The sequence below is a fragment of the Oratosquilla oratoria genome, chromosome 12 (genome assembly GCF_046742065.1).
Source record: "Oratosquilla oratoria isolate Oo_2021 chromosome 12, ASM4674206v1, whole genome shotgun sequence".
NCBI classification, from domain to species: domain Eukaryota; kingdom Metazoa; phylum Arthropoda; class Malacostraca; order Stomatopoda; family Squillidae; genus Oratosquilla; species Oratosquilla oratoria.
The window spans coordinates 54,051,845-54,079,559 of record NC_134788.1 but is presented as its reverse complement, the minus strand read 5'-3'; the positions used below and the strand labels follow the sequence as shown (position 1 = coordinate 54,079,559).

Genomic DNA, 27,715 nt, shown 5'->3' with positions numbered 1-27,715 from the left:
ATAATTAAGTCGACAGGGGTAATATTGGAACTGGAGTATTTGAAAATTTGATGACGTCAGATTTGATCAGCCTCAGTGTTGGTTTGGAGATTGCGGAGAGAAGACGCTCAAGTAAGTAAAATGTGAATTTATACCCCTGTACACTGATAAAATTGAAGTCAAGTATAGATATTAAGTTAGCTTGTTGATATCAGTGTATGTAGATGTTATTATTATATTGAAATCGAATTAGATTGTTGAGATATAGAAAGATTCATTGTAGTGGCGTAGCTAGTGCTTTGGTCGCCCGGGGCTGGCCTCATGTTTGCCTTTCTCACAAGGAATTCAATATTACAAATGCACATTAACTTCTTAAAGAATATATATATATATATATATATATATATATATATATGTGTGTGTGTGTGTATGACAATTGATGTCAATATATCCTTTACAAGGACCGATTTAATACTACTGATTATTCATTTAGATCTTTATTTCACAAAAAAAAAATTGTGTAAAATGATATAAAAATATTATTATTATATACATGACTTTACATGTATATACACATAAATTATAAACAGATACAACACGTAATCATATAATACATTATGATGATTCCTTGAATAATTGTAATAAGTTTCAAATGATCAGCTTGCTACAAAGAAGCTTTCTTGCTGTTCTGTTAACTAAATCATTAACATTTTTGTCAAATTCAGATTTTAATCACTTTAAACTTATCACCTCTTTCTTTGTATAAACAAACTTTTTTGCTTTTCAGTTAGGAAAATCATCAGTATCCTTGTTAAAATAAAAATCGGATTTTATTCACTTTAAAATGATCACCTCTTTCTACAAACTTTTCTTGATTTTCTGTTAGCAAAATCATGAATAACATTGTCAAAATCTTTTTCATCCGTAAGTTGTCTTTTTATAGATAATATATGGCAAGATTGTGCAACCTCAAGGTACTCATAGTGGACCTTAAGTCGGATCCAAGTTAACATGCTTGCAAACTGTCACGCTTTATTATGCTTAATAATGTAGAAAAAACTGACATCTATGAGCGACTGATGAACGTAATTTGATATCAATGATACAAGTACCAAAAATGCCGCCCGGGGTGGACCGCCCCTACCGCCCCCCCCTTAGCTATGCCACTTATTCATTGTAAGGTTACAAGGTAGCATGTATACACGCAACGGAGAGAGACGCATGCCTTATCCTCACTTGCCTCTATTTATTCTTCTATTTAATTAGATTGTCCCCGTCAGTGGCCCCCCCCCCCCCTTATGAGAATTTGACAGACATCTCGTCAATGTAAGTATATTTTGGGGCTAAGCATGGGCTTGTCATCAGTAGCGAGTGAGTTGCGTGAAGGCATTTGGTGCGAGTTGCAATAGTCAAGCCTACTTAGCACGTAGTTATAAGAATCATTTTAAGTTTCTTTTTGAAGATATTACCTTACAAAGTTGAAGTAAGGAAAATAAATTTTGTGGAAAAGTTAATAATATAACCCTGATAATTATTATAGTTGTACATAGCAGATGTAAATTTGTTGAGGTCTCGAAGCAAAGAGGTTGTGGGATACTTTTCTCGTTGGATTTGGTGGTTTAGAAGCAACTTTTCTGCGATCATCCCTTCTTTCAGGTTGTGCGGCGGCCCCAAGCGTGTCATCATGTCTGAAGAGAACACCCTGATCCTAACGAGGGTTTTAACGCCACATCAGTGAAGAAATGAAGCCGGCAGGAATTTGTTATTAGGTAGGTTGGTAGATAGTTTAAAAAAAATCCGTTAAATGTTATCGTTTAGACACTTGTAGCCAGTGCAGTCCTATTTTTCATGTTAGTCAATTTGATTGGGTTATGAAACCTAAGCTAGCCTTGCCTTTCCTATCCAATCCTATCCTATCCTAAGGATGATGAAACTGTTTTATTTATGGTGTGTCTGTTTTGTTAATTTCAATAGTAAATGAAATGAACATGAAAACATAAACAAACCATAGATAATACAGTTTACATTTTCATACATTTTCCTAAAGAAAACATTTGGCCATATGGCCATGATATCCGTCACTTATATGCGAGTGTTGTGATGATTGAACATGGGCATGCAGGCAGTCAGTCAGCTTGTCTCTGTCTGCTTCACGCGGGAGGAGACTCGAGGTGTGAAAATAACGTGTCCTCACGAGTGTGTGGAGATGATTTGACCTGGGGACGATATGGCTTGTTTGTCTCCTCCTCCTCCTCCTCCTCCTCCTCCTCCTCCTCTTCCTCTTCCTCTTCCTCTTCCTCTTCCTCCTCCCCGTCTCCTCCTCCTCCCCCCGTCTCCTCCTCCTCCCCCTGTCTCCTCCCCCTCCTCCTTCCCCTCCCCCTCCTTCCCCTCCCCCTCCCCCTCCTCCTTTCCCTCCCCCTCCCCCTTCCCCTCCTTCCCCTCCCCTCCTTACCCTCCTCCTCCTCCTCCTCCTCCTCCTCCTCCACAGGTTTGGTTACAAGGGATTTTTTTTCCTCTGCTGCAGAGAATACATGTGATTGTTCCAATTATTGTGGGGAGATTACTGGCTTCTAGACGTGAGTGGAACCATTCTTTCTTGGACATAATTACACATATGGACATGAACTATCTTGTGAAGAAAATGACCACTGGCTATCCTTCCCATGTTTACTTGTGTATTGAATTACAGATTGATCATCACCACCAATTCCTCCATTGACCCACCCACCGCTACGAGACTGCATCACCACCAATTCATCCATTGACCCACTGCTACGAGACTGCATTGCATCATTTCATTGGACTGTTACTGTAAGTATTTGGGCTAATCCTAGGTCAAGTGTGAATGATTACCAAAGAGGCGTTATGTGTTTTTTTGTTTTCTTATTTATGCCTTATTTCTTGAAAGTGATTTTTTTTTTCTTGAAAGTATGAAAGTGCATGAGCAGTCGCAGACAAGTTTTCTCCCCTATTTGTCAAAGAATTAGGTTTTTCAGCTGGTGTAGGGGTGGGGCACTGTGAGTATGTTGGGATGTTGTCGGGTGCTGGGGCTTTGCCAGCGGGCTTGATGTGTTCTAAAGCCTTGTTGAAGGCTTGCTTAGGTTGGTTGGAAGATGGTAATGACATCCAGTGAAAGATGTGTACTGAAGATGATTGGAGTGGCATCTGCTGGGGTTGGTTGAAAAAGGTGTGTGGATCGATTACCTTGAAATGATCTTTGGGTTCGCTAAAGACCCTCTGGTATTGCTGATTGAGGAACTGTGCCATTCTGATTGGGTCGTGTCCATTCCACTCGGGTGCATGTCCGTTCCACTCAGGTGCGTGTCCATGCCACTCGGGTGAGTGTCCATTCCACTTGGGTGCATGTCCATTCCACTTGGGTGCGTGTCCATTCCACTCAGGTGCGTGTCCAATGGATTCGGGTGCGTGTCCAATGGACTCGGGTGCGTGTCCAATGGACTCGGGTGCGTGTCCAATGCACTCGCGTGCGTGTCCAATGCACTCGGGTGCGTGTCCAATGCACTCGGGTGCGTGTCCAATGCACTCGGGTGCGTGTCCAATGCACTCGGTTGCGTGTGCAATCCACTCGGTTGCGTGTGCAATGCACTCGGTTGCGTGTCCAATGCACTCGGTTGCGTGTGCAATGCACTTGAGTGCGTGTGCAATCCACTCGGGTGCGTTGCAATCCACTCGGGTGCGTGTGCAATCTACTCGGGTGCGTGTGCAATCCACTCGGGTGCGTTTGCAATCCACTCGGGTGCGTTTGCAATCCACTCGGGTGCGTGTGCAATCCACTCTTTTGAGTGAGCAATCCACGCGGTTGCTTGAGAAATCCACGCAGATGCCTGTCCACACAGGCGTGTCCACGTAGTGGCCTGTCCACATAGGTGCCTGACCACGTAGTTGCCTGTCCATGTAGGTGCGGTCCACGTACGTGCGTGTCCACTTGGGTGCGTTTCAAATGCACTCGGGTGCGTGTCCATTGCAATTGGGTGCGTATCCAATGCACTCGGGTGCATGTCCAATGCACTCGGGTGAGTGTGCAATCCACTCCAATAAGTGCAGTGCACTCGGGTGCGTGTCCAATGCACCCGGGTGCGTGTCCAATGCACTCAGGTGCGTGTGCAATCCACTCGGGTGCATGTGCAATCCACTCGGGTGCATGTCCAATCCACTCGGGTGCGTGTCCAATCCACTTGGGTGCGTGTTCAATCCACTTGGGTGCGTGTTCAGTCCACTTGGGTGCGTGTGCAATTCACTCGGGTGCGTGTGCAATCCACTCCTTTGAGTGTGCAATCCACGCGGGTGCTTGAGAAATCCACGTAGGTGCCTGTCAACGTAGGTCCCTGTCAACACGGGCGTGTCCTCGTATTGGCCTATCGACGTAGGTGCCTGTCCACGCAGTTGCCTGACTGCGTAGTTGCCTGTCCACGTAGGTGTGGTCCACGTATGTGTGTGTCCACCTGGGGGCATGTCCAATGCACTCGGATGTGTGTCCAATGCACTCGGGTGCGTGTCCAATGCACTCGGATGAGTGTCCAATGCACTCGGGTGCGTGTCCAATCCACACGGGTGCGTGTCCAATGACTCGGGTGCGTGTCGAATCCACTCGGGTGCGTGTCCAATGCACTCGGGTGCGTGTCCAATCCACTCGGGTGCGTGTCCAATGACTCGGGTGCGTCTCCAATCCACTCGGGTGCGTGTCCAATGCACTGGGATGCGTGTCCAATGCACTCGGGTGCGTGTCCAATGCACTCGGGTGCGTGTCCAATGCACTGGGATGCGTGTCCAATGCACTCGGATGCGTGTCCAATGCACTCGGTTGCATGTCCAATCCACTCGGGTGCGTGTCCAATCCACTCGGGTGCGTATCCATTCCACTCGGGTGCGTGTCCAATGCACTCGGGTGCGTGTCCAATGCACTCGGGTGCGTGCCCAATGCACTCGGGTGCGTGTCCAATGCACTCGGGTGCGTGTCCAATGCACTCGGGTGCGTGTCCAATCCACTTGGGTGCAGTGCAATCCACTCGGGTGCGCGTCCAATCCACTCGGGTGTGGTCCAATCTACTCGGGTGCGTGTGCGATCCACTTGGGTGCATTGCAATCCACTCCTTTGAGTGTGCCATCCACGCGGGTGCTTGAGAAATCCACGTAGGTGCCTGTCAATGTAGGTGCCTGTCCACACGGGCGTGTCCACGTATTGGCCTGTCGACGTAGGTGCCTGTCCACACGGGCGTGTCCACGTATTGGCCTGTCGACGTAGGTGCCTGTCCACACGGGCGTGTCCACGTATTGGCCTGTCGACGTAGGTGCCTGTCCGCGTAGTTGCCTGTCCGCGTAGTTGCCTATCCACGTAGGTGTGGTCTACGTATGTGCGTGTCCACTTGGGTGCGTGTCCAATGGACTCGGGTCCGTGTCCAATGCACTCGGATGCGTGTCCAATGCACTCGGATGTGTGTCCAATGCACTCTGATGCGTGTCCAATGCACTCTGATGCGTGTCCAATGCACTCGGGTGCGTGTCCAATGCACTCGGGTGCGTGTCCAATGCACTCGGGTGTGTGTCCAATGCACTCGGGTGCGTGTCCAATGCACTCGGGTGCGTGTCCAATGCACTCGGGTGCGTGTCCAATGCACTAGGGTGTGCGTCTAATGCACTCGGGTGCGTGTCCAATGTAGGTACCCCCACAAAAAAAAAAAAAAAAATTAACCTTTAAATTATTGTTGCATATGAAAGACAACTTTATTAGAAACAAAATGCTTTTTAAATTTTTGAAATAGCTTGAAAAATAAGGGAGATACGATTTTTTGAATTATTTTCTTAGCCCGCATTTTTGGCTAGACTTTACCATAACAAAGTGTTAGAATTAAGGGTGGTAATTTGTAAAGATTTCGGTAAAGAAATACACATTAACTCTAAACCACTGGTCCAATTTTATTAAAATTTGGAATACTTGGGTTTTATGGATCAACAAATCAAATGAGCATGTCAAAAACAATGTGAGACATCTCCATCATACCATATTTGCCTTTTCATGGCACCCATGAAGCTGTCGTTAAATGCCGACCGAAGTCGACCGACGCCGACCAAAACCACACAATGAAGGTTTTTGCTCAAATGCATAACTTATATATAAAAAATAGCACATGGTTGCATTATTTGACCTATTTTCTTTAAAATGGATAATTTCCACGTAAAATGATCAAAGGGAAGTTACGTTTTTATCCTCTGAAAAATTATCAGCCGGCAACCAACGCCGACGAAACCCAAACAATGACGGCGTTGGTTGCCGGTTGATAATTTTGTAGAGGATAAAAACGTAACTTCTCTTCGATCATTCTACATTGAAATGACATTTTAAAGAAAATAGGTCAAATAATGAAACCATATGCTATTTTTTATATATAAATTATGCATTTGAGCAAAAACCGTCATTGTGTGATTTTGGTCGTCAATGGTAATAAGTAAACAAAATGGAACGCGAACTGGACGCATCAGATTCATGGGTGATATGGCTACATTCCGGGGATTTAAGCTCAATTATGATGTGATACACGATATTAAGCTTCTCATGTCTGGGAGAAAATAGGTTGATAAACTTGTTTATGTAACTTAAAATTATGTTTAGAGATTCCTTACCTTAATATTTTTACTCTGAAAACTATGTTGCCGAGTTTGACAACCAAATTTCCGTTTAAATCACGGAGTTTTTATTTTATTTCAAGAATTAGCCTTACACTTGCAAAACAACAAGATAATTTGAATATCTTTCGCATGCGCTAAGCGCGGGAAGCATTGAAATTGAACCAAATAAAACCTAGTGGGCCGCAACATATGGCCATGAAAACAATACAAGGTCGACGGTGGCGCCGCGCGTGGATTCGGGGGTACCTATCCAATGCATTCGGGTGTGTGTCCAATGCACTTGGGTGCGTGTCCAATCCACTCGGGTGCGTGTCCAATGCACTCGGGTGCGTGTCCAATGCACTCGGGTGCGTGTCCAATGCACTCGGGTGCGTGTCCAATGCACTCGGGTGCGGGTCCAATGCACTCGGGTGCGGGTCCAATGCACTTGGGTGCGTGTCTATTGCACTCGGGTGCGTGTCCAATCCACTCGGGTGTGTGTCCAATGCACTGGGGTGCGTGTCCAATGCACTCGGGTGCGTGTCCAATGCACTCGGGTGCGTGTCCAATGCACTCGGGTGCGTGTCCAATGCACTCGGGTGCGTGTCCAATCCACTTGGGTGCAGTGCAATCCACTCGGGTGTGCGTCCAATCCACTCGGGTGTGCGTCCAATCCACTCGGGTGTGGTCCAATCTACTCGGTTGCGTGTGCAATCCACTCGGGTGCGTGTGCAATCCACTTGGGTGCGTGTGCAATCCACTCCTTTGAGTGTGCCATCCATGCGGGTGCTTGAGAAATCCACATAGGTGCCTGTCAATGTAGGTGCCTGTTCACACGGGCGTCTCCACGTAATGTCCTGTCGACGTAGGTGCCAGTCCACACGGGCGTGTCCACGTATTGGCCTGTCGACGTAGGTGCCTGTCCGCGTAGTTGCCTGTCCACGTAGGTGTGGTCCACGTATGTGCGTGTCCACTTGGGTGCGTGTCCAATGCACTCGGGTCCGTGTCCAATGCACTCGGATGCGTGTCCAATGCACTCGGGTGCGTGTCCAATGCACTCGGGTGCGTGTCCAATGCACTCGGGTGAGTGTCCAATCCACTCGGGTGAGTGTCCAATCCACTCGGGTGAGTGTCCAATCCACTCGGGTGAGTGTCCGATCCACTCGGGTGAGTGTCCGATCCACTCTGGTGGGTGTCCGATCCACTCGGGTGAGTGTCCGATCCACTCGAGTGAGTGTCCGATCCACTCGAGTGAGTGTCCGATCCACTCGAGTTTGACAACCAAATTTCCGTTTAAATCGCGGAGTTTTTATTTTATTTCAAGAATTAGCCTTACACTTGCAAAACAACAAGATAATTTGAATATCTTTCGCATGCGCTAAGCGCGGGAAGCATTGAAATTGAACCAAATAAAACCTAGTGGGCCGCAACATATGGCCATGAAAACAATACATGGTCGACGGTGGCGCCGCGCGTGGATTTGGGGGTACCTATCCAATGCATTCGGGTGTGTGTCCAATGCACTCGGGTGCGTGTCCAATCCACTCGGGTGCGTGTCCAATGCACCCGGGTGCGTGTCCAATGCACTCGGGTCCGGGTCCAATCCACTCGGGTGCAGGTCCAATGCACCCGGGTGCGTGTCCAATGCACTCGGGTCCGGGTCCAATCCACTCGGGTGCGGGTCCAATGCACTTGGGTGCGTGTCTATTGCACTCGGGTGCGTGTCCAATCCACTCTGGTGCGTGTCCAATCCACTCGGGTGTGTGTCCAATGCACTGGGGTTCTGTTCCAATGCACTCGGGTGCGTGTCCAATGCACTCGGGTACGTGTCCAATGCACTCGGGTGCGTGTCCAATGCACTCGGGTGCGTGTCCAATCCACTTGGGTGTGTGTCCAATCCACTTGGGTGCAGTGCAATCCACTCGGGTGTGCGTCCAATCCACTCGGGTGTGCGTCCAATCCACTTGGGTGTGGTCCAATCTACTCGGGTGTGCGTCCAATCCACTCGGGTGTGGTCCAATCTACTCGGTTGCGTGTGCAATCCACTCGGGTGCGTGTGCAATCCACTCGGGTGCGTGTGCAATCCACTCCTTTGAGTGTGCCATCCATGCGGGTGCTTGAGAAATCCACGTAGGTGCCTGTCCACACGGGCGTGTCCATGTATTGGCCTGTCGACGTAGGTGCCAGTCCACACGGGCGTGTCCACGTATTGGCCTGTCGACGTAGGTGCCTGTCCGCGTAGTTGCCTGTCCGTGTAGTTGCCTGTCCACGTAGGTGTGGTCCACGTATGTGCGTGTCCACTTGGGTGCGTGTCCAATGCACTCAGGTCCGTGTCCAATGCACTTAGATGCGTGTCCAATCCACTCGAGTGAGTGTCCGATCCACTCGAGTGAGTGTCCGATCCACTCGAGTGAGTGTCCGATCCACTCTGGTGGGTGTCCGATCCACTCTGGTGGGTGTCCAATCCACTCTGGTGGGTGTCCGATCCACTCGGGTGGGTGTCCGATCCACTCGGGTGGGTGTCCGATCCACTCGGGTGAGTGTCCAATCCACTCGAGTGAGTGTCCAATCCACTCGAGTGAGTGTCCAATCCACTCGAGTGAGTGTCCAGTGCACTCGGGTGCGTGTCCAATGCACTCGGGTGCGTGTCCAATGCACTCGGGTGCGTGTCCAATGCACTTGGGTGCGTGTCCAATGCACTAGGGTGCGTGTCCAATGCACTCGGGTGCGTGTCCATTCCACTCGGGTGTGTGTCCATTCCACTCGGGTGCGTGTCCATTCCACTCTGGTGCGTGTCCATTCCACTCTGGTGCGTGTCCATTCCACTCGGGTGCGTGTCCATTCCACTTGGGTGCGCGTCCATTCCACTAGGATGCGTGTCCAATCCACTCCTATATCATTGTTAGATGTATCATATATTATTGTATGATGTATCGTATTTCATTTTATGATGTATCATATATTGTATGATGCATCATATATTGTATGATGTATATCATTGTATGATGTATAATATATCATTGTATGATGGATGATATATTGTATGATATATCATATTGTATGATGTATCATATATTATTGTATGATATATCGTATATTATTGTATGAAATATTTTGTATGATGTAATATATATTGTATGATGTATCATATATTGTATGATGTATCATATTGAATGATGTATGATATATCATTGTATGAGATAGCATTGGATGATGTATGTTATTGAATGATGTATCATATATCATTGTATAGGTACCCCCACAAAATTTTCAAAAAACAAATAACCCTTGAATTATTGTTGCGTATGAAAGACAACTTTATTAGAAACAAAATGCTTTTTAAATTTTTGAAATAGCTTGAAAAATAAGGGAGATACGATTTTTTAAATTATTTTTTTTGCCCGCATTTTTGGCTAGACTTTACCATAACAAAGTGTTAGAATTAAGGGTGGTATTTTGTAAAGATTTCGATAAAGAAATACACATTAACTCTAAACCACTGGTCCAATTTAATTAAAATTCGGTATACTTGGGTTTTAAGGATTAAGAAATCACATGAGCATGTCAAAAACAATGTGAGACATCTCCATCATACCATATTTGCCTTTTCATGGCAATCATGAAGCTGTCAATGGTGGGTCTCGCTAAGCGCCGACCGAAGTCGACCAACGCTGACCAAAACCACACAATAACGGTTTTTGCTCAAATGCATAATTTATATATAAAAAATAGCATATGGTTGCATTATTTGACCTATTTTCTTTAAAATGTGTCATTTCCATGTAAAATGATCGAAGAGAAGTTACGCTTTTATCCTCTGTAAAATTACCAACCGGCAACCAACGCCGACCAAACCCAACCAATGACGGCTTTTGCATGACAAAAACATAACTTCTCTTTGATGATTTTACATGGAATTCACACATTGTAAAGAAAATATGTCAAATAATGCAATCATATGCTATTTTTTATATATAAAATATGCATTTGGGCAAAAACCATCATTGCGTGGTTTTGGCTTTGGTCGGCAGTTGGCGGTTGGTAATTTTGTAGAGGATAAAAACGTAACTTTTCTGATGATTTTACATGGAAGTCACACATTTTAAAGAAAATAGGTCAGACAATACAACCATATGCTAATTTTTATTTAAAATTATACATTTGAGCAAAAGCCAGCGTTTTGGTTTGGTCGGCCTTGGTTGCCGGTTAGTAATTTTGCAGAGGATAAAAACCTAACTTCTCTTCGATCATTTTACATGGAAATCACACATTTTGAAGAAAATAGGTCAAATAATGCAACCATATGCTATTTTTTATATATAAATAATGCATTTAAGCAAAAACCGTCATTGTGTGGTTTTGGTCGTCAATGGTGCGCCACTGTCGACCATGTAATGTTTACGTCACCATTTCTTGCGGACCACCAGCTTCTGTTTAGTTAATTTGAATGCTTCCCGCCTTCAGCGGATGCGCAAGATATTAAAATTACCTTGTTGTTTTGCAAGTATAAGCCCAATTCTTAAAATAGAAAATGTCTTGAGCGATTCGAACGGAAATTTGGTTATCAAACTCGGCAACATAGTTTTCCGAGTAAAAATATTAAGGTAAGGTATCACTAAATATTATTTAAATATACATAAACGTGTTTATCAACCTTTTTTCTCCCGGATATGAGAAGCTTAAGAGCGTTGATCACTTAATGTTTGAGCTTAGGGTCATCACATATAGGCATATCACCCATGAATCTTACGCGTCCAGTTCGTATTTGATTTTGTTTACACCACCATTGACGACCAAAACCACACAATGACGGTTTTTTCTCAAATGCATAATTTATATATAAAAAATATCACATGGTTGCATTATTTGACCTATTTTCTTCAAAATGTGTGATTTCCATGTAAAATGATTGAAGAGAAGTTAGGTTTTTATCCTCTGCAAAATTACTAACCGGCAACCAAGGCCGACCAAACCAAAACGCTGGCTTTTGCTCAAATGTATAATTTAAAATAAAAATTAGCATATGGTTGTATTGTCTGACCTATTTTCTTTAAAATGTGTGACTTCCATGTAAAATCATCAAAGAGAAGTTACGTTTTTATCCTCTACAAAATTAACAACCGCCAACTGCCGACCAAAGGCAAAACCACGCAATGACGGTTTTTGCCCAAATGCATATTTTATATATAAAAAATAGCATATGATTGCATTATTTGACCTATTTTCTTTAAAATGTGTGATTTCCATGTAAAATCATCAAAGAGAAGTTAGGTTTTTGTCATGCAAAAGCCGTCATTGTTTGGGTTTGGTCGGCGTTGGTTGCTGGTTGGTAATTTTACAGAGGATAAAAGCTTAACTTCTCTTCGATCATTTTACATGGAAATGACACATTTTAAAGAAAATGGGTCAAATAATGCAACCATATGCTATTTTTTATATATAAATTATGCATTTGAGCAAAAAGCGTTATTGTGTGGTTTTGGCCAGCGTTGGTCGACTTCGGTCGGCGTTTAGCGAGACCCACCATTGACAGCTTCATGATTGCCATGAAAAGGCAAATATAGTATGATGGAGATGTCTCACATTGTTTTTGACATGCTCATGCGATTTGTTAATCCATAAAACCCAAGTATACCGAATTTTAATTAAATTGGACCAGTGGTATAGAGTTAATGTGTATTTCTTGACCGAAATCTTTACAAAATACCACCCTTAATTCTAACACTTTGTTATGGTAAAGTCTAGCCAAAAATGCGGGCTAAAAAAATAATTCAAAAAATCGTATCTCCCTTATTTTTCAAGCTATTTCAAAAATTTAAAAAGCATTTTTGTTTCTAATAAAGTTGTCTTTAATACGCAACAATAATTCAAGGGTTATTTGTTTTTTGAAAATTTTGTGGGGGTACCTAAAATATATGAGAATATATATTAAGATATATTAATATATAAATTCATTAATATATTAGAATACATAAATAAAGATACACTGTAGGAGGGATTTTGTCCAGGGGGGATATTGTCTTGGGGGGGATTCTGTCCAGGAGGGATATTGTCTGGAGGGATTTGGTCCGGGGGGATTGTGTCCAGGAGGGATTATGTCTGGACACCGCAACTACAGGCCAATCGGTTTGACATCGGTTTAGGAAAAATGCTTGAATCAATAATAGTAAATAGACTCGGAGAAGACATTGAAGGGCATAATTTAATTTGTGATTGACAGCATGGTTTCTCCAAAGGTAAGTCATGCGTGACTAATCTTCTATCCTTTTACACTAAGGTATATAAGGCGTCAGACAACAATGAAAATTACGATGTTATTTACCTTGACTTTAGCAAAGCGTTGGACAAAGTGCCACACCAGAGACTACTAAATAAAATCAAAGCCCATGGCATAGGAGGAAAAGTGTTAGAATGGATTAGAGCTTGGATTAGTAACAGAAAAGAGTGGGTCACCATAAATGGAATTAAATGTAGGTGGGGCAATGTTACTAGCGGGGTCCTGGGCCCAGGGCTCGGTTTTGGGTCCCTTGTTCATTATGTATATGAACGACTAAGACGATGGGTTAAATAGTGATGTTAGTAAGTTTGCGGACGACGACACTAAAATAGGACGCCTAATTAGGTCAGGAGAAGACGCCTAGATACTGCAGGATGATCTTAATAAACTGTTAACATGGTCGGTGAAATGGCCAATGAACTTGAATATCTCTAAGTGTAGCGTGTTAAACGTAGGGCTACACAACCCCGAAAATAGATACAACTTAGATAAGACGTTTTTAGAAAAATGTGAGTGCGAGAGGGACTTGGGAGTTGTGGTGAGTCCGGACCTTAAAACCAGGAAGCAGTGCATTAGCGCCAGAAATAAAGCAAAGAGAGCATTAGGCTTGATTGCTAGGACGGTAACAAATAGAAGTGCAGAGGTAATTATTAAACTATCTAGCAATAGTTAGACCCATCCTTGACTATGCGGTACAGTTTTGGTCTCCGTCCTACAGAATGGACATAAATTCACTAGAATCAGTACAGAGAAGAATGACCAAAATGATACAAGGACTCGGAAATTTGCCTTATGAAGAGAGGCTTAGGCACCTAAACTTGCACTCTGTGGAAAGACGCAGAGTGCAGGGTGATCTAATAGAAGTGCTCAAGTGGATCAAAGGCTATAACAAGGATGATGCAAACAAGGTCATCATAATAAAACAACAGGGCAGGACTCGCAGTAATGGGTATAAACTGGACAAATTTAGATTTAGGAAGGAAATAGGCAAAAATTGGTTTACAAATAGGGTGGTCGATGCATGGAATAAACTTAGTAACCACGTAGTAAGCGCTGAAACTATCAGTTGTTTTAAAAAACGATTAGACAACTTTATGGATGGGGATGACAGGTGGTGATGGATACGGAGCTGCCTAGTGTAGGCCTTATGGTCTTTTGCAGTCTCATTTATTTCTTATGTTCTTATATCATTGATGTGTGATATATTGTATGATGTATTATATATTGTATGATATATCATTATATACTATATTATGATATATCATTGTGATATATATCATTTTATCATATATCTTTTGTTGAAGCAACATTTAATGCACACACACTCTCTCTCTCTCTCTCTCTGTCTGTCTGTCTGTCTCTGTCTCTGTTTTGTCTTGGCACATGCCTATTGACCCCTTCATTGTAATTTACCATCAGTGTATTCCATTTCTCTTCCACTGTTGTCTTCCATATAGAATTTTTGCCAGTTTGCATTGCGGAAGAATGTCTTTAGTTTTGCAAAGTGTTGTTGTTGTTGTTGTTGTACATAAATCTTCCTTTTGTATGCTTTTTGTTCCTCTCCATGTCTATTTCTTCCCTTAGTTCAGATTCGATGAGTATATGGTGACTCTTTGCAGTCGGTGTCTTGTAATGGATTTGGTTCATAATTTCAGGTTGTGTTGTAAATATTAAATCTAGTTTTTATGTATGTGTATATGTATGTGTGTATTTGTATGTATGTATATGTATGTATGTATGTGTATATGCATGCATGTGTATATGCATATGGTATGTCTGTATATGTAATGTGTGTACACGTGTGTGTGTGTGTGTACACGTGTGTGCGTACATGTGTGTGTGTGCATATGTGTGAACATGTGTGTATGTGTGTGTACATGTGTATGGGTACATGTACATGTGTGTATGTGTACATGTACATTGTGTATGTGTACATTTTGTGTGTACATTGTGTGCGTACATGTGTGTGTGTGTATGTGTATATGTATGGGTATATGTATGTAGGTGTACATGTAAGTGTATATGTGTGTGTGTATATATATATGTGTATATGTATATATATTAGCACTGGGACAATTTGGGGCCCAATGTACATTTGGAATTAAATTGTTTTGCTGTGCATAATTGCCTTTAAAAGAGTTGTTGGAGATAATTGAGGACAATTTGGCATCCTGGAAGACATGTTTGAGAGACTTGAAGAGAGAAAAGTTAAAGGTTTGAGGATAATTTTGAAAGACTTGAGGACAGACAGTATTTAAGGGTTGAGGACAGTTTTACAGACCAGGACAGTATTACAGAAATAATTTTTTTTTGTTAGAGACTTGAGGGCTTGTGTTACAGAATTGATGATATTTACAGACTTAATGACTTTTTTTAGACTTGAGGACTGTTAAAGATCATGACTTTGTTAGACTTGAGGACTTTGATGGACTTGAGGACTTTGTTAGACTTGAGGACATTGTTAGACTTAAGGACTTTGTTAGACTTTTAGACTTTTTTTTATTTAAGAGACTTGAGAACCCTTTTAGACTTGAGGACCCTTTTAGACTTGAGGACCCTTTTAGACTTGAGGACCCTTTTAGACTTGAGGACCCTTTTCGAGTTGAGGACCCTTTTCGAGTTGAGGACCCTTTCAGAGTTGAGGACCCTTTCAGAGTTGAGGACCCTTTCAGAGTTGAGGACCCTTTCAGAGTTGAAGACATTGTTAGAGTTGAGGACATTGTTAGAGTTGAGGACATTGTTAGAGTTGAGGACATTGTTAGAGTTGAGGACATTGTTAGAGTTGAGGACATTGTTAGAGTTGAGGACATTGTTAGACTTGAGGACATTGTTAGACTTGAGGACATTGTTAGACTTGAGGACATTGTTAGAGTTGAGGACATTGTTAGACTTGAGGACATTGTTAGACTTGAGGACATTGTTAGACTTGATGCTTTTTAGACGACGCTTTTTAGATTTCAGGACGCTTTTTAGACTCGGGACGCTTGTGTTTTGACTTGACGTTTTTTTAGACTTGACGCCTTTTTTTAAAACTTGAGGACGCTTTTTTTTTTTATTTAGATGCTTTATAGACTTGAGGAAGCTTTTTAAGACTTGAGGACGCTTTTTATACGTCAGGACGCTGTTTAGACTTGGTGACTTTTTAATTAGACTTGAAGCTTTTTAGACTTGAGGACGGTTTTTAGACTTGAGGAAGCTTTTTTAAATTAGACTTGATGCTTTTCAGACTTGAGGACGCTTTTTAGACTTGACACTTTTTAGACTTGAGGACGCTTTTTAGACTTGACGCTTTTTAGACTTGACGTGTTTTTTTTTAGACAGGATTTTTTTTTTTTTTTTTTTTTTTTTTTTTTTTTTTTTTTTGACTTAGGGCTTTAGACTTTGAGGACTCTTTAGACCTGAGTACTCTTTAGACTTTGAGGACTCTTTAGACTTTGAGGACTCTTTAGACTTTGAGGACTCTTTAGCCTTTGAGGAGTCTTTAGACTTGAGGACGCTTTTTAGACTTGAGGACGCTTATTAGACTTGAGGACGCTTATTAGACTTGAGGACGCTCTTTAGACTTGAGGAAGCGTTTTTAATTAGACTTGACACTTTTTAGACTTGAGGACGCTTATAAAACTTGAGGAAGCATTTAGACTCCAGGACGATTTGTAGACTTGAGGACGCTGTTTAGACTTGAGGACGCTTTTTTAAGACTTAATTTTTTTTTTTTTTTTTTTTTTTTTTTTTAATTCAGGACGCTTTTTAGACTTGAGGACGCTGTTTTACTGTGAGGACGATGTTGTATACTTGAGGAAGCAGTTTTTCAGACTTGATGTTTTTTCAGACTTGAAGACGCTGCTGTAGACTTTGAGGAAGGTGTTTTTTTTTTTTTTTTAGACTTTTAAGACGATGTTTTAGACTTAAAGACGCTATTTTAGACTTGAGGACGCTGTTTTAGACTTGAGGACGCTGTTTTAGACTTGAGGACGCTGTTTTAGACTTGAGGACGCTGTTTTAGACTTGAGGACACTGTTTTAGACTTTAGGACGCCGTTTTAGATTCTAGGACGCCATTTTAGACATCATGACGCCATTTTAGACTTGAGGACAGCGTTTTAGACTTGAGGATGGCGTTTTAGACTTGAGAACTCTGTTTTAGACTTAGAACGCTGTTTTAGACTTCAGAAAGATGTTTTAGACTTCAGAAAGATGTTTTAGACTTCAGAAAGCTGTTTTAGACTTCAGAAAACTGTTTTAGACTTGAGGGCGCTGTTTTAGACTTGAGGGCGCTGTTTTAGACTTCAGGACGCTGTTTTAGACTTGAGGGCGCTGTTTTAGACTTGAGGGCGCTGTTTTAGACTTGAGGGCGCTGTTTTAGACTTGAGGGCGCTGTTTTAGACTTGAGGGCGCTGTTTTAGACTTGAGGGCGGTGTTTTAGACTTGAGGGCGCTGTTTTAGACTTGAGGACACTGTTTTAGACTTGAGGGCGCTGTTTTAGAGTTGAGGACGCTGTTTTAGACTTGAGGGCGCTGTTCTATAATTGAGGACGCTGTTTTAGACATGAGGACGGTGTTTAGACTTCTGAGGACGGTATTTAGATTTTCAGGACGCTGTTTAGACTGTAGGACGCTTTTTTTTTTTAGACTTAAACGCCTTTTAGACTTGAGGACGCCTTTTAGACGTCAGAAGTGTTTTTAGATTTAAGACGCCTTTGAAAGGTCATGACAGTTTTTAGATTTGCTTAATATTTTGAAGACTTGATGACGATTTTTAATACTTCAGGACGATTTTTAATACTTCAGGACGATTTTATTTAGACTTCAGGACTTTTTTTATAGACTTGACCGTTTTTAGACTTGAGGACGCTTTTTAAACCGCTTTTTAGACTTGACGCTTTTTAGACTTGAGGACGCTTTTTAGACAACGCTTTTTAGACTTGAGGACGCTTTTTAGACTTTTTGAAGTTTTTTAGACTTGAGGACGCTTTTTGGACTTGAGGACGCTTTTTGGACTTGAGGACGCTTTTTGGACTTGAGGACGCTTTTTGGACTTTTCAGGACGTATTTTTAGACTTGAGGACGCTCTTTAGACTTTAGGACGCTCTTTAGACTTTAGGACGCTCTTTAGACTTTAGGACGCTCTTTGGACTTTAGGATGCTCTTTGGACTTGAGGACGCTTTTCAGACTTGAGGACTTTTTAGGCTTAAGGACACTTTAGGACTTTTTCTTAGACTTAACGCTTTTTAGACTTGAGGACACTTATAAAGTTGAGGACGCCTTTTTATGACTTGAGAACACTTTTTAGACTTGAGGACGCTTTTTAAGACTTGAATATTTTTAAGACTTCAGGACGATTTGTAGACTTCAGGACGCTTTTTTTTAACAGGATTTTTTTTTTTTTTTTTTTTTTTACTGCAGGACGCTTTTTAGATTTAAGGACGCTTTAGACTGTCAGGACGCTTTTTAGACTTCAGGACGCTTTAGGCTGTCAGGACTCTTTTTAGAATTCAGGACGCTTTAGATTGTCAGGACGCTTTTTAGACTTCAGGACGCTGTTTTTTTAAGACTTCAGGACGTTTTTCAGGACGCTATTTAGACGTCAGGACGCTTTTTTTTTTTTTTTTTTAAGACTTCAGGACGCTTTATAGACTTTGGGAGGCCTTGTATTCTTTCAGGACGCTGTTTAGACTTGAGGAAGCTGTTTTAGACATCAGGACGCTGTTTAGACTTGAGGGCGCTGTTTTAGATATCAGGACGCTGTTTAGACTTTATGACGCTGTTTAGACCTCAGGACTCTTTGGAATTATTAGACGGTTTTTAGACTTCAGGACGCCTTTTTTTTAAGATTTCAGGACGCTTTTTAGATTTCAGGAAGATTTTAAGACTAGTATTATTCCTAGATTTCAGGACGCTTTTTAGACTTTTTTTTTAAGACTTCAGGATTTTTTTTAAATATTAGACTTGACGCTTTTATAATTCAGGACTTTCTTTTAGACTTCAGGACGCTCTTTTAAATGTAACAACGCTTTTTAGACTTCAGGACGCTGTCTAGATTTCAGGACGCTTTTTAGACGTCAGGACGCTATTTTAAGACTCCAGGACGCTTTTAAGACTTTATGTACGTTTGTTTTAGACTTCAGGACTTATGTTACACTTCAGGACGCTTTTTATTTTATTTTAGACTTCAAGACGCTGTTTTAAAATTCAGGACGCTTTTTCAGACTTCCACGAAGCTTAGATTAAGAATTCAGGGCGGTTTTTAGACTAGGAATTTTTTTTTTTTTTAACCTCAGGACGCGTTTTAGACTTCAGGACGCCTTTTTTTTAAGATTTCAGGACGCTTCTTAGATTTCGGGAAGATTTTTAGACTAGTACTATTCCTAGATTTCAGGACGCTTTTTAGACGTGACTTTTTTTTTCGACTTCAGGAAGTATTTTTTTTTAATATTAGACTTGACGCTTTTAGAATTCAGGACTTTTTTTTTAGACTTCAGGACGCTCTTTTAAATGCAACTTGACGCTTTTTAGACTTCAGGATGCTGTCTAGACTTCAGGACGCTTGTCTAGATTTCAGGACGCTTTTTAGATTTCAGGACGCTATTTTAAGACTCGTGGACGTTTTTTTAAGACTATGTACGCTTGTTTTAGACTTCAGGCCTTATTTTACACTTCAGGACGCTTTTTTATTTTAGACTTCAGGACGCTGTTTTAAAAATCAGGACGCTTTTTCAGACTTCCAGGAAGCTTAGATTAAGAATTCAGGACAATTTTTAGACGTCAGGACGCTTTCTAGACTCTAGGACGCATTTTTTTTTTTTTTTTTTTTTTCCCTCAGGACGCTTTTTAGACTGCAGGACGCCTTTTTTTTAAGATTTCAGGAAGATTTTTAGACGTACTATTCCTAGATTTCAGGACGCTTTTTAGACTTCAGGAAGTATTTTTTTTTAATATTAGACTTGACGCTTTTAGAATTCAGGACTTTTTTTTTAGACTTCAGGACGCTTTTTAGATTTCAGGACGCTATTTTAAGACTCCAGGACGCTTTTTAAGACTTTACGCTTGTTTTAGACTTCAGGACTTATTTTACACTTCAGGACGCTTTTTTATTTTAGACTTCAGGACGATGTTTTAAAATTGAGGACGCTTTTTCAGACTTCCAGGAAGCTTAGATTAAGAATTCAGGACGCTTTTAAGACGTCAGGACGGTTTTTCGACTAGGACGTTTTTTTTTTTTTTAACCTTGGGACGCGTTTTAGACTTCAGGACGCCTTTTATTTTAAGATTTCAGGACGCTTTTTAGATTTCAGGAAGATTTTTAGACAAGTACTATTCCTAGATTTCAGGACGCTTTTTAGACTTTTTTTTTTTTTAGACTTGAGGATGCTTTGACTTCAGGATTTTTTTTAAATATTAGGCTTGACTCTTATAATTCAGAACTTTTTCTTTTAGACTTCAGGACGCTCTTTTAAATGTAACGACGCTTTTTAGACTTCAGGACGCTTTCTAGATTTCAGGACGCTTTTTAGACGTGATGACGCTATTTTAAGACTCCAAGACGCTTTTAAGACTTTATGTACGCTTGTTTTAGACTTCAGGCCTTATTTTACACTTCAGGACGCTTTTTTATTTTAGACTTCAGGACGCTGTTTTAAAATTCAGGACGCTTTTTCAGACTTCCAGGAAGCTTAGATTAAGAATTCAGGACGCTTTTTAGACGTCAGGACGGTTTTTGGACTAGGATTTTTTTTTTAACCTCAGGACGCGTTTTAGACTTCAGGACGCCTTTTTTTTAAGATTTCAGGACGCCTTTTAGATTTCAGGAAGATTTTTAGACTAGTACTATTCCTAGATTTCAGGACGCATTTTAGACTTGACTTTTTTTTTTAGAGTTCAGGACGCTTGGACTTCAGGATGTATTTTTTTTAAATATTAGACGACGATTTTAGAATTCAGGATTTTTTTTAAGACTTCAGGACGCTCTTTTAAATGTAACGACGCTGTTTAGACTTCAGAATGCTGTCTAGACTTCAGGACGCTTTTCTAGATTTCAGGACGCTATTTTAAGACTCCAGGACGTTTTTTAAGACTTTATGTACGCTTGTTATAGACTTCAGGCCTTATTTTACACTTGACGCTTTTTTAATTTAGACTTCAGGACGCTGTTTTAAAATTCAGGACGCTTTTTCAGACTTCCAGGAAGCTTAGATTAAGAATTAATTACGCTTTTTTTTTTTTTTTTTTTTTTTTTTTTTTTTTAAGATTTCCGGACGCTTTTTAGATTTCAGGAAGATTTTTAGACTAGTACTAATCCTAGATTTCAGGACGTTATTTAGACGTTTTTTTTTTAAGACTTGAGGACGCTTGGACTTCAGGACGGTTAGACTTCAGGAAGTATTTTTTTAAATATTAGACGACGCTTTTAGAATTTAGGACTTTTTTTTAGACTTCAGGACGCTCTTTTAAATGTAACGACGCTTTTTAGACTTCAGGATGCTGTCTAGACTTCAGGACGCTTTCTAGATTTCAGGACGCTATTTTAAGACTCCAGGACGCTTTTTAAGACTATGTACGCTTGTTTTAGACTTCAGGCCTTATTTTACACTTCAGGAAGTTTTTTTTATTTTAGACTTCAGGACGCTGTTTTAAAATTCAGGACGCTTTTTAGACGTCAGGACGGTTTTTAGACTAGGACGTTTTTTAACCTCAGGGCGCGTTTTATACTTCAGGACGCCTTTTTTTTTTTATTTTTTTTTATAAAGATTTCAGGACGCTTTTTAGATTTCAGGAGGATTTTTAGACTAGTACTATTCCTAGATTTTAGGACGCTTTTTAGACTTGACTTTTTTTTAAGACTTCAGGACGCTTGGACTTCAGGACGGTTAGACTTCAGGAAGTATTTTTTTTAAATATTAGACGACGCTTTTAGAATTCAGGACTTTTTTTTTTAGACTTCAGGACGCTCTTTTAAATGTAACTTGACTTTTTTTTTTTAGACAGGATGCTGTTTAGACTTCAGGACGCTTTCTAGATTTCAGAACGCTTTTTAGATTTCAGGACGCTATTTTAAGACTCCAGGACGTTTTTTAAGACTTTATGTACGCTTGTTTTAGACTTCAGGCCTTATTTTACACTTCAGGAAGTTTTTTTATATTAGACTTCAGGACGCTGTTTTAAATTTCAGGACGGTTTTTCAGACTTCCAGGAAGCCTCTGATTAAGAATTCAGGACGCTTTTTAGACGTTAGGACGCTTTTTAGACTCTAGGACGTTTTATTTATTTATTTATTATTATTTTTTTCCTTGGGACGCTTTTTAGACTGCAGGACGCCTTTTTTTTTTTTTTTTTTTTAAGATTTCTGGACGCTTTTTAGATTTCAGGAAGATTTGTAGACTAGTACTATTCCTAGATTTCATGACGCTTTTTAGAAGTTTTTTTTTAGACTTCAGGACGGTTAGACTTCAGGAAGTATTTTTTTTTAAATATTAGACGACGCTTTTAGAATTCAGGACTTTTTTAGACTTCAGGACGCTCTTTTAAATGTAACTTGACGCTTTTTAGACTTCAGGATGCTGTCTAGACTTCAGGACGCTATTTTAAGACTCCAGGACGTTTTTTAAGACTTTATGTACGCTTGTTTTAGACTTCAGGCCTTATTTTACACTTCAGGAAGTTTTTTTTATTTTAGACTTCAGGACGCTGTTTTAAAATTCAGGACGATTTTTCAGACTTCCAGGAAGCTTAGATTAAGACGTCAGAACGCTTTTTAGACTAGGACGTTTTTTTTTTTTTTTTTTTAACCTTGGGACGCTTTTTAGACTGCAGGACGCCTTTTTTAAGATTTCTGGACGCTTTTTAGATTTCAGGAAGATTTTTAGACTAGTACTATTCCTAGATTTCAGGACGCTATTTAGACTTTTTTTTTTAGACTTCAGGAAGTATTTTTTTAAATACGAGACGACGCTTTTAGAATTCAGGACTTTTTTTTTTAGACTTCAGGACGCTCTTTTAAATGTAACGACGCTTTTTAGACTTCAGGATGCTGTCTAGACTTCAGGACGCTTTCTAGATTTCAGGACGCTTTTTTTTTTAGACTTCAGGAAGTATTTTTTTAATTACGAGACGACGCTTTTAGAATTCAGGACTTTTTTAGACTTCAGGACGCTCTTTTAAATGTAACGACGCTTTTTAGACTTCAGGATGCTGTCTAGACTTCAGGACGCTTTCTAGATTTCAGGACGCTTTTTAGATTTCTGGACACTATTTTAAGACTCCAGGACGCTTTTTAAGGCTTTATGTAAGCTTGTTTTAGACTTCAGGACTTATACACTTCAGGACGCTTTTTTATTTTAGACTTCAGGACGCTGTTTTAAAATTGAGGACGCTTTTTCAGACTTCCAGGAAGCTTAGATTAAGAATTCAGGACGCTTTTTAGACGTCAGGACGGTTTTTAAACTCTAGGATTTTTTTTTTTTTTTTTTTTTTTTTTTTTTATAAAGACCTCAGGACGCGTTTTAGACTTCAGGACGCCTTTTTTTTTTTTTTTTTAAGATTTCAGGAAGATTTTTAGACTAGTACTATTCCTAGATTTCAGGACGCTTTTTATACGTTTTTATTTAGACTTCAGGACGCTTAGAATTCAGGAAGTTTTTTTAATATTAGACGACGCTTTTAGAATTCAGGATTTTTTTTAGACTTCAGGACGCCCTTTTAAATGTAACTTGACGCATTTTAGATTTCAGGACGCTGTCTAGACTTCAGGACGCTTTCTAGATTTCAGGACGCTTTTAGACTTCAGGACGCTATTTAGACTTTAGGACGCTATTTTAAGACTCCAGGACGCTTTTTAAGACTTTATGTACGCTTGTTTTAGACTTCAGGACTTATTTTATTTTACACTTCAGGACGCATGTTTATTTAGACTTCAGGACGGTTTTTAAATTCAGGACGCTTTTTCAGACTTCCAGGAAGCTTATATTAAGAATTCAGGATGCTTTTTAGACGCCAGGACGGTTTTTAGACTCTAGGACGTTTTTTTTTGTTTTTTTTCTTTTTTTTAATATACCTCAGGACGCTTGACGCTCTTTAGACTTCAGGACGTTTTTTTTTTTAAATACTTCAGGACGCCTTTTTTTTTAGACTTCAGGACGATTTTTAAACTTCAGGACGCTTATAAAACTTCAGGATGCTTTTTTTAAAGACTTCAGGGATTTTTTCGTTACTGCAGGATTCTTGTTAGACTTCAGGACGCTGTTTTTCAAGACTTCAGGACGCTCTTCTTTTAGACTTTCAGGACGCTTTTTAGACGTCAGGACGCCTTTTTTTTTTAAGACTTCAGGACGCTTTATAGACTTCAGGACGCCTTGTAGACTCTCAGGACGCTGTTTAGACTTGAGGGCGCTATTTTAGACTTCAGGACGCTGTTTAGACTTCAGGATTTTTTTAAAGACTTCAGGAATTTTTTTTGTACTGCAGGACGCGTTTTAGACTTCAGGACCCTGTGTTTTTTTAAAGACTTCAGGACGCTTTTTTTTTTAGACTTTCAGGATGCTTTTTTTTTTTTTTTTTTTTTTTAGACTTTAGGACGTTTTATAGACTTTAGGACGCCTTGTAGACTTTCAGGACGCTGTTTAGACTTGAGGGCGCTGTTTTAGACTTCAGGACGCTGTTTAGACTTTTCAGGACGCTGTTTAGACTTTTCAGGACGCTGTTTAGACTTTCAGGACGCTGTTTAGACGTCAGGACGATTTTTTTTTGGTCTTTTTAGACTTCAGAACGCTTTCTAGACTTCAGGGCACCTTCTAGGCTTCAGGACGCTTTCTAGACTTCAGGGCACTTTCTAGGCTTCAGGACGCTCTCTAGACTTCAGGGCACTTACTAGGCTTCAGGACGCTTTCTAGATTTTTTTTTTTTTAATTCAGGACGCTGTTTTAAGACTTGAGGACGCTTTTAACACTTGACATTTTTTGTAAGACTTGAGGACGCTGTTTTAGAATTGAGGACGCCTTTTCAGATTTGCAGGAAGCTTTTATTAAGACTTGAGGACGCTTTTTAGATTTCAGGAGGTTTTTTAGACTTGAGGACGCATGTTAGACTTCAGGCCTTCTTAAACTTGAAGATGCTTTTTTTAGGCGACGCTTTTTAGACTTAGGACGCTGACTAGACTTGAGGACGCTGACTAGGCTTAAGGAAGATTTGTAGATTTGAGGACGCCTTTTAGACTTGAGGACGCTTGTGTTTAGACTTTGAGGACGCTTTTACACGCCAGAATTTTTTTTACACTTGACGCTTTTGTCTAGACTTGGGGACGCTTTTGTCTAGACTTGAGGACTGTGTTTTTAGACTTGAGGACGGTGTTTTTAGACTTGAGGACGGTGTTTTTAGACTTGAGGACGCTGTTTTAGACTTGAGGACGCTGTTTTAGACTTGAGGACGCTGTTTTAGACTTGAGGACGCTGTTTTAGACTCGAGGACGCTATTATAGACAGGACGCTGTTTTAGACTTGACGCTGTTTTAGACTTTAGGACGCTGTTTAGACTTTTGGACGCTTTTTAAACTTTAGGACGCTTTTTAGACGTCAGAACGCTTTTTAGACGTCAGAACGCATTTTAGACTTCAGGACGTTTTTTATACTTGATTTTTTTTAAGAGGACTTTCCCCCCCCCCCCCCCCCCCCCCCCCACCCCCCCCCCCCCCCCCCCTTTTTTTTTTTTTTTTTTTTTTTTTTTTTTTTTTTTTTTTTTTTTTAAGGCCGGTTTTAGGCAACAGGACGCTTTTAAGACTTCAGAACGCTTCTAGACTTCAGGACGCTTTTTTGACTTCAGGACGCTTTTTAGATCTCAGGACGCTTGTTAGATCTCAGGACGCTGTTTAGACTTCAGGACGCTGTTTAGATTTGAGGACGCTGTTTTAGATTTCAGGACGCCTTTTCAGACTTCCAGGAAGCTTTAATAAGACTTGAGGTCGCTATTTGGATTTCAGGACGCTTTTTAGACTTGAGGAAGGTTTTTAGACTTGACGGTTTTTAGACTTGAGGTCGCCTTTTAGACTTGAAGACGCGCAGGACGCTTTATTAGACTTTGAGGACGCATGGTAGACTTGAGTACGCATGTTAGACTTGAGGATTTTTTTTTTAGACTTAAGGACGCTTTTATTTTGATTAGACTTGACGGTTTTTAGACTTGAGGACGCTGTGTAGACTTGAGGCCGCTGTCTAGACTTGACGACGCTTGATATATTTGAGGACGCTTTTTAGACTTGAGGACGATTTTTAGACTACTGGAAGTTTTAGACTTCGGGACGCTTTTTAGATTTGAGGCTTTTTTATTTGATTATTATTCTTTTTTTGATTAGACTTGACGCTTTTTAGACTTTGACTTATTTTTAGAGTTGAGAAGTTTTTTCAATTAGACATGAAGCTTTTTAGACTTTAGGACGCTGTCTAGACTTGAGGAAGCTTTTCAATATTTCAGGATTTTTTTTTTTTTTTTTTTTCATAAATCCAGGACGATTTTTAAGACTTGAGGACGATTGTTAAAGACTTGAGGACGATTTCAAGACTTGAGGACACTTTTTAGACTTTCAGGACGCTTGTTTAAGACTTCAGGAAGCATTTTACAATTCAGGACGTTTTTCTTCGACATTTCAGGACGCTGTTTTAGACTTCAGGACTTTTTTTTAAAGACTTAAGGAATTTTTTTTTTAAGACTTCAGGACGCTGTTTTAGACTTCAGGACGCCTTTTTCTTTTAAAGACTCCAGGACGCTTTTTTCTTTTTTAAATAGACTTCAGGACGCCTTTTGAGATTTTTCAGGAAGCTTTAAGACTTCAGGACGCTATTTATATTTCAGGAAGCTGTAAACTTCAGGACGGGTTTTACTTTTTCAGGACGCTTGTTAGATTTTTTTTTAAATATTGAACGCAGGACGCTTGATAGTCTTCAGAACTTTTTTTTTGGACTTATGCCTTTTAGACTTGAGGACGCTCTAAAGATTTCAGGACGCTTTTTAGATTTCAGGACGCTTGTTTGAGACTTCAGGACGCTTTTTAGACAGGATGCTTTTTACAGACAAGGAAATTTTTAGATTGGGATATTACTAGCTTGACTTTTTTCTGACTTGAAGACTTTTTCTTTTAAGGTTTGGACTTTTTACAGCTTTCAGGATTTTTTTTTTTTTTTTTCTCCAGTTGTGGCAATTTATTACTCCATCGTGCATGACGCCTTAGAACGGAAAATGCCCAGGAAGTTTTTTGAATCTCATTGTGTTTAGAACCCATATTTTATTTCGTCCTAATTTATTTGTTTCCATCCTGCCAGGTTACTCGAAGTAATTGACCCTGCGGCGCCCGGTGACAGACGCTGACGAATAGACTACTCGAATCGCGCCTGCCAGCCTGCCATGGAAATTGTCTCGACCTAAGGGGAAGACACTGGTGTCTTTCTCCTATACCAACTAGCATTTGTTAAATGAAAATGTCGGAATACAATGGATTTTGTTCTGGTTGCCAAGTCTCCTGCACTTTGTCCCTAATAAACATTATCACAATCTGGACATTGTTGTTTATACCTGATGATCTACGTACAATATTGGCTGAAACAAAGCCCGTGGGAGTGACATTTCACCCCCCCCCCCAGAAAAAAAGGTGCATGTTCTCCACCTTTTAATCTTTTAAAAGACAGAATACAATAAATAAAATAAATAAATACCCTTGTCGCTAAGTGCAAAGTCAGACTAGTATGCGAATCATTAGTTATATAATTGTGAAATCATGAGATATGACATTCAAAAAATTGATGACGAATAGATAGTACTTGGGGATTGGGAAAGACTTTCATTCGCCCCCTCCCCCAAG

General features: G+C 40.6%; 1 protein-coding gene and 1 long non-coding RNA gene across 3 annotated transcripts in view; both read left to right on the top strand.

Annotated features, from left to right (window-relative positions):
- LOC143031788 (uncharacterized) lies at positions 1-27,410 on the top strand. Of its 2 annotated transcripts, XR_012967034.1 has the most exons (5): positions 59-111; positions 1,246-1,305; positions 1,636-1,748; positions 2,669-2,790; positions 27,180-27,410. It is a non-coding gene; the product is annotated as an uncharacterized LOC143031788 (long non-coding RNA). The 2 variants fall into 2 exon arrangements; XR_012967033.1 differs by lacking the exon at positions 1,246-1,305 and having other exon boundaries at positions 1-111.
- LOC143030397 (uncharacterized) overlaps positions 1-27,715 on the top strand; it is a 71,985-nt gene that overhangs the window by 33,857 nt on the left and 10,413 nt on the right. The window lies entirely within an intron of this gene.